The following is an 8,607-nucleotide window of genomic DNA, read 5'->3' on the forward strand; positions in this document are numbered from 1 at the left end:
AATCGAATTCCAATTGGTCCAACATAATATCCTCACAATATCAACACAAACTGTAATATTTATAATATTACATATATTATAGTGTGAAGTAGAAGTAGTTTTTAGTAAAAGAGCTTTTTGTGACAGTGCTCGTCACAAAATGCTCTTTTACTAAAAAACTATTATTTCTGCCGCCAAGCAGAACTAATGCTTAGAAATCAATTATCAGGAGTTTAATTAAACTGCCACACCCTTAATAAGTAGCACATCTTAGACTGCACCATCACTTGTCGTCAGTAGTAGTGGGGTTTTTTTCAAATCTACTCCATTGGTTTATTTGCTTTGGTTTAACAATGTTGGTACATAAAATATAAGGAACAAACAAACCATCTTAGATGGCCTGCAAAAAAATATATGTTATTACACTAATTCCGACTGTCTATAATAATAACATCTTAAATCCAATCGACATTATTAAAATAAGTAACAAATTTTAAGACTGACATCAAAATTATAAAGATATAATCTATTATATCTATTATATTCATGTCAAATTTTTAGCTCAATATAAATGTCAAACTATAATAATGTGTCTGTTAAATATTCATGGTGTAACAACATTTCCCAATTTGCAATTATTTAATCTTATTTTTAAAATCTGCAAGAATTATATAATTTTTTGGGAAGTACTGTGAATCTAGTTATTGAAGTATTCCGGTCTGAAGGGCGTGATGGTCGGTGTAATTACCGGCATGAAGTTTAAAACTTACGCTTCAAGTTTATAGACACTTTTAGCATGTGTGCATCCTTGTAAAGTGTTGCTCTTCTCATATACCGTTGTCTTCCACTTACTTTTCTTCACTTGGGCCACCTTCTTGATCCTCCAATTATTTATCGCCCAAAAAAAAATGACTATCTGTAGCCAATAAGAATGAATTAATACACTTTTATCCTACACCACAGCAATGAATAATGAAATAAAATGTGCTATGGAAGTATGCAAAGTAAACAAATCTTGCTGTTACTACGTTAGTAATCTGTCTAGTTATTTTGCGGCGTAGGCAGCCGAGTTTAGTTTACCTGCTACTGTATCTATATGGGTACCCCAATAAAGCTTACAGTCTAAGGTCATGCGCAGAAAAATTGTGGAATCTTCCATTTTTAGTGATTCTCCATTTATTATTAAAATTTTATTAACTTTCTTTAAATTTGAATGAATGAATTCCAAACACTCAGTTTTTTTTGCAATTAAAAGTAAATTATTGACACTTGGGCCACCTTTTTGATCCGCCAATTATTTAAAAAATATTGTGACTATCCGTAGACAATTAGAATGAATGAATACACTTTTATTCGACACCGCAGCAATGAATAATGAAATAAAATGTGGAATATTATGTTTGAACACGTGAAAATAAGAAGCCGTTCAGTTTGCGTTGACCTTAAATAGACAGGCTTGAGAGTTAAATAAAAGAATGGAAAATTGGTATTTAGGGTAATGGTTATTGTTGGCTTTTCAGATGATGATGCTCATGTATTTATTAAGGAATCTTATAAGAGGCGTAATTTAAGGCGTAGGTTATCTATGTACCTAGATGCGAATGAATGAGTGAATGAAAATACTTTTACTGTGCATCATTATCATTACCGGCCTGCTACAAGGCACGGGTCTCCACTGAGCATGAGAAGTCAGAGAGAGAGTTAGTCAAGTGCAGATTGGTAGTCTTCACACGCATTTGAGAACTCTCAGGCATGCAAGTTTCCTAGCGATGTTTTCCTTCACCGTTTAAAGCAAATGTTATTTAAATTGCTTAAATTGAAACGCACATAACTCCGAAAAGTTAGTGGTGGCTCGAACTCGGTCTCAACGAAACGAAAGGCTAAGCCTTACCCACTACTCGCTTTTGTGCTGTACGCCAGAGAAAACATAGCAATAAGATAAAAGTACATAAATTTAAAATAAAAAAAACCCGACTTTTAATATGGTTTACATGTGCTACTAGTAAAGTCATTTTAATTTGATATCCATCTTAAGGGAGTTGTTAAAAGATGTACATTACAATTATGAGGTGGCAGCCATCTTGAACTCTCATAAAACAGGTAAAAAACTCCTGATGAATTTACCTTCCAATCAAAGAAAACAAAATTAAAATCGGTTCATTGGTTCGGCAGCTACAATGCCATAGTACTAGTGTACACGGTACGGTACACACACAAAGTACTACGGTGTAAACGTATATACGTATAAAATTTACATACTGAATTTCCTCATAATTTTTCAGTGCTTAAATTCAGACTGCAATTACAATTTAGAAGCGGTGATAGACTAGTGATTTACACTTCCGTCTCCCCCTTACGGTGGGATTAAGTTCGAACCTCTAACTTTTCGTATCGGAACGCAAAACCACTTGGCATCACGTCTTTTTCTGTAGGGTAGTTACAAATACCCGGCAGCGCATATCGAACTAGGGTTCTACTGATCAATAGACCACCCGCTTGCCACAGCGCATGGAAGGTTGAAATAACTTTTTTTTTCCACTAAAGGTTAGCCCTTAACTGCAATCTCACCTGCTGGTCAGTGATGATCCAGTCTAAGATGGCACCGGGCTAACCTGTGAGGGGTATGGCAGTTATATTAAACCAATTATACACCTAATCGGTTTCTACGCGACATCGCGACCGGAACTCTAAATCGCTAAGCGGCGCGAATAAAACTGAACTAGCCAAGCCTCTCACCAGGGAAGAAACCGCGCCAGGAGTTTAACGCTGCGTCAGGGAGTCCGATTCTAAAAAGGGCTCAAGGACTAGGTAAGTAACTATAGTTCAATCAATCAATGGTTCGTTTTTATTTTTTACTAGCTGTTGCCCGCGACTTCGTCTGCGTTTGATTTTGTTTTTTGATGTGGCATTAAATTTAGTTGTAGATCTAAAAAAAAGCCTTAAATAAGGGGTTTGCTGCTGTCCGCTGAGGAGTTCTGTCCTATATCTCCAACCACAGTTTAGGCAAAATTAAACACATTATAACCTCTATAGTACAAAAATAATTATTTAAATCGGTTATAATTTGTCGGAGTTATGGTGTAAAATCGTCAAACAGTCATCCCCTCTCCCAATTGAACCGAGCTTAATGTCGAGATAAAAAGTATCCTTTATTACTTCTAACACTTCCAAGAATATGTGTACAAACTTTCATTAGGGATCGGTTAAGTAATTTTTGCGTAAAAGCGTAACAAACAAACTTACATTGACATTTATAATATTAGTAGGGATAGATGTGCCCAGCGGGTTCGCCCGCGTAAATTACGGGAAGCATCTTATTGCTTCATAGTATGACCTTTAATCGTGCGAAGTTTCTTTTAAACCAATCAGTAGTTTCAGAGTGATGCGCGGCACAGATACAGACAGACACGAAGAAAAAAAACAGTTTTCTCCAAAAAAAATGTTTAAATATCTTCAATGTACAAAATTTGACCCGTTATGTTTTATTAAGTATAAGTAGGTATAGAATCCACTAAAAGTTAGCCCCTTGACTGCAATACGGTTTTCGCGGTGGTATTTTCCATTTATAATATTAGTATGGAAGTAAGCTTATGCATAATGTGTGTCGTGTATATGAAAGGGCAAAAGAGAAGAGGAAGGCAAAAGAAGAGATGGAGGGATTGTGTGAAAGAAGATATACTTGTAAAAGAAGTGGATAATGTGATGAAGGCAGAAAGAAGTGAATAGAAGAACACGTCATGTTGTGCCGACCCCCATAGCGTGGGATAAGGACAAGAAGAATAGTATGGAGGTATTGGCATTACGAAACTTAGTTAACTAGGGCAGAACCAGCTAAGATACAGCAGTCTAAGATGGTAAAATTCAAAAAATCTAAATTCATTTATTTCAAGTAGGCCTACTTTATAAGCACTTTTGAAACGTCAAGTATGTCTGTTTGTAGTGACTCTTCCGATAGCGGATAAACCTGTACGGGCAGTTACATTAAACCCTTACCCCTAATCGCTTACTACATGGCAATTTATCGCTTGGTGGCTCGGATTTGTCGGTACGGTGGTATCTAGCCACGGCCAAAGCATCCCAACAAACAAAGATTATAACTTCTTAGTGAAATGAGTGCTCTCGAAAGCACGAAATAATATTGTGGAAAAACTCAAATTACATCAAACATAACATAACATAGATTATAATAGGGAGATTATAAAGCTGAATCCAATAAATTTACCTTCACAATAGTGTACAATCCGTTTAATATTTTGACTTTTCGCAATACGACTTGTATAGGCATTTTGTCTTTTGTTTAGTGATGCGCTTCGATTTGTTAGTATTCATATCGACATTTCGATAAAAGAAGAGATTTTCATATTGAAACGAATGTATCATCTTCGTCATCATATCAACTTGCACTATTTACATATTATTTGTAGGAAGTTCCATAGCACGGTATTGTATATCGTTTATTTGAAATAATATTAGAATTATTTAGCTTCGAAATTATTGGTTTATTTGATAATAATTATCATAAAATTATTTGTTTTTTTATCATTTGATCAGTGGCGTGCATACAGGGTATGCACAGGGTATGCACTGAGCGGGAAGATGATATATAATGAAAAAAATCTCCACGTACGAGTTATGGAAAACTTAAGGATAGGCATAAAATAGTGATAAAAATTCTACCCTTAAGTTTTCATTGCTCTTAATAAAGATTTTCTTTATTTTATGTCATCTACATACCCTGTGCATGTACGCCACTGCATATGATATGTTTATTGTTATATTTGTGTTTGTTGAGGAGTCTCATCTATTATCTAAATATATATCTTATCTTTATTAAATCAACACCAAATTATCAGGGAAACAGAAAAACAAAATCAGCAAAAATAAAAAACAAGTTACGCAAATAGTTTTTAATACAAATTGACTTTTATAAAAACAACATATTTATTCCAAACAATACCACAGCATTTTGCCGCCATTATGGGCGCATCCCTAAAGAGCGATAAGGAGGTAGACGGTGAAACAAAAGCGCTATCGACGCGATTTTCAACAATATCCGAGCGGCGTAAATCACGCACGTCGGCCGTATTGTTTATTTCCAGCGTAGTCTGTTGTTCTTTTTTAAAAGATTTTATCGACAACCGTGATATTGTGTTGACCACACTATGGTGCACCTGTTTAAAGGGAACAAAATTTTAGAATTAATTGTGTTTATTTATTGTAGGCTAGTCTTCTCGACTTTAAACATTTTGAAGGGTAATTCGGTAAAGAGTTCAAAATCTCAGCTGCCCTCAGTGCGTTTTGTAATAAGCTAGCCTATTAATAGGGTTTCATAAAAAAAGAGATTCCTATGGATCAAATAGAAAATCATTATATTATAGGTAGACATAACATTTTTTTTAAACAAATGCGTTTGACTGCAATCTCAACAGATGGTACTCGTAAATGATGGTACCGTCCAAGATAGTAACGGACTATCCTGTTAGGAGTATGGCAGTTATGTTAAACCGGAACGGTTAATCGCTGAGAATCTTTGATGGTAGAGTGGTAACCAGCCAACACTCCTACCAGACCAGACCAGACCGGACCAGAGAGATAATTCAAAAATTTTAAATGCCCAGAATGCCCCTGCCGAAAAACGAACCCAGGGCCTCCCACTTATCCTATATCCTACAGCGCTCACCGCTGTGCCAAGGAGGATGTCAAATTTTACTACTTCAGTGTGGCATATAAATATAAATAAATATATTACGACAACGCACACATCGCATCTAGCCCCAAAGTAAGCGTAGCTTGTGTTATGGGTACTAAGATGACTGATGAATTGATGAATAATATACATAAATACTTAGAATATACATATAAACACCCAGACACTGAAAAACATTCATGCTCATCACACAAACCTTTTCCAGTAGTGGGAATCGAAACCACGGCCTTGGACTGAGAAAGCAGGGTCGCTGCAAACTGCGCCAATCGGCCGTCGAATGAGTTGATTGAGATGACTAAGCAAGTATACTGTGGCATTTATTACTTTTTTTCTCCGAGCTCTTCTCTTTTCTGAATACCTTTACACACTTCTTTACGCAATTTTTTATTAAAATTGATAGCAAATTGTTATACCTATAGCTTTTTGACAACTTAAGCAGCCGTTAATCCAATGTGATACATTTGTATAATATTATAACAATTTGAGATATATAGTTAAGCAACATTGTGCGCGGTCAGTACTTGGATGGGTGACCGCCTGCGAACACCGCGTGATGTTGGCTTTTTGTTTTTTTTCTTTATTATTAGTAATCAAAAGAGGATAAATAATTGTTTTGATTTCCATAGCATCATAGCGACACAACAACTTAAAATGGCCAAACGCTCGTAAATAACTATGGCAATTGGCGATTTGCTAACAAAATCAAAATATTCATAGCAACACAATACTTTCATAAACCAATTTTATAAATTACTAGCGGACCCGCGCGACTTCGTCCGCGATTAAGTCGACTTAAAAAAACCATATCACGTCGTCAAAAACTCCGTTGCGCGGATATTGAAAGAAAAATGGGGAAAAAATATCGAAGCCATCCTGTAAAAGCTGTTCCGGGATAAAAGGAAGCCTATGAGCTATGCCAGACTACATTGTAGGTATCTCTGCCAAATTTTAGCCAAATCGGTTTATTCGTAGTGGCGTTAAAGCGTAACAAACATCCATCCATACATACATCCATCCATCCATACATCTATTCTCACATACTTTCGCAATTATAATATTAGTAGGATGGCACGCATACATTCGATCGTTGTCCCATATGCCTTGCGACTTGCTGTTATCTGTGAAGAATTATGTCCTTGATCTCCGACAATATTCATCAGATCTTTATTAAAATTAGACATTACATGCTTGCTTGTCAAATAAAAAAAGAATGATTAAAATCGGTACAAATTTAACGGAGATATGAAGTAAAATTGATAAAAAATTTCATCCCATATCCCGGAGGAAACATATTATTAATCGGGATAAAAAGTATCCTATATCTTGACCCGGGATATCAGCTACCATTGTACCAAATTTTATTTAAGTGCAGTAGTTTTCACGTGATGCCCGGACAGACACACAGACAGACAAAAATTAAATAAAAATCTGTTTTGGACTCGGTATCGATTATAAAGCTTCCCCGGTCAAAATTTTCAAAATATATTAAATGTACAGAAATCTTCCAGTTACAGTTTTATCATAAGTATAGATATAGATTATCTATATGCCTCCTTAAATTATTTGAATTTATATTATTATTAAAATCTTTGATTGAATTTTTTGGTATACGTTTGGGTGGCACCCTGGATGGTTTAGATTCACAAATAAGCCCGACAGATGGCGCTGGGGTCCGCTAGTATTATTATAAAATTTAAACTCATATAGTTATAATGTTATACAATTTCAATTCGGTTATCGCCAACGTCCATACCATGTTGAATACACCGGTTCTCGTCCGATCACCGAAGTTAAGCAACATCGGGCGCGGTCAGTACTTGGATGGGTGACCGCCTGGGAACACCGCGTGATGTTGGCTTTTTATTTTTTTCTTTATTAGTAGCAATCAAAAGTGGATATAATATTCTAGCCAATTCTAGCTCTCTACAAACCAAAACATGGCAATGATGCTTGGCGGTAGGAACAAGCATACCATTGATAAACGTATATTTTAGACAACCTTACGTTATCATAAAAATAAATTACCTCCATGTTAAAGATTATCACATCATAAAAAACTTATTACAAAATAAAGACGCATTAATACTAACTTAGTAGTTTTAAAAGCTGTGAAATATCACTGCGATATCTTAGATTTGGAGATTGTTGCCCCGTATAACACTTCAATGTCGGTGGCCATTAAACAACTGTCAATAGCGGTTACACTGGACTTCATTGGTGTATATTGCCCAAAAAAATTGTTAGATAAAATCACCATAAGATTGTTTATGTATACACAGAATAGATTAAGATACATTGTTTGAACACAAAATCTATTACTATATACGAAAGCTATGGTGATACGCTCGACCGTAACAATAGGAAGATCTTCCTCTGAGCGAATGATCGTGCTCGAGGACCGAGGACCAAACATACATCTTTGGAAGTCGTACATATAGTTAACTTTTGTATTGTAAATTACACCGGTAACCCTCCTTCACGACCCTGACCATCAGATTTCTACTGACAATGCTCCCTATCAGAACACACAATCAACCTCTGCACAGCGTCTTCCGGCAAAGACAAAGTCCCCGACTTCTTACGTCATCCGGACTTGGGCTCACGCCACGGCCTCGAAGGCGTGCGAACTAATCACCGTCCGTAACCCTTTCACTCCAATCGTCGCCTGAGCTGAGGTTGAGGCGCCCTCAGGCCGACGATCCCTTTGCTTCTCCGAGCCCTACGGTTCAAACTCTTCCTGGCAGAGCCCCATTCCGAGGCACACCAACAAGCCTGCCTTAGGCTGTTACAATCGTTAGGGCTAATCAGCTACACACAATCCAAAAAAATAAAATAAAGCGGCAACCCCCCCTTTAGACACGATAATGCTTGATGGCATCAATATATTGCATAGCGGTAGTACTACCCCGGACGAGCTTTAT

General features: G+C 36.4%; 1 non-coding gene across 1 annotated transcript; it reads left to right on the forward strand.

The window, feature by feature from the left end:
* Positions 1 to 7,425: 7,425 nt before the first annotated feature.
* LOC120632387 lies at positions 7,426 to 7,544 on the forward strand. The gene has a single exon (XR_005659082.1). It is a non-coding gene; the product is annotated as a 5S ribosomal RNA (ribosomal RNA).
* The last annotated feature ends 1,063 nt before the right edge of the window (positions 7,545 to 8,607 follow it).

This window comes from Pararge aegeria, chromosome 19 (genome assembly GCF_905163445.1).
Source record: "Pararge aegeria chromosome 19, ilParAegt1.1, whole genome shotgun sequence".
Taxonomy (NCBI): domain Eukaryota; kingdom Metazoa; phylum Arthropoda; class Insecta; order Lepidoptera; family Nymphalidae; genus Pararge; species Pararge aegeria.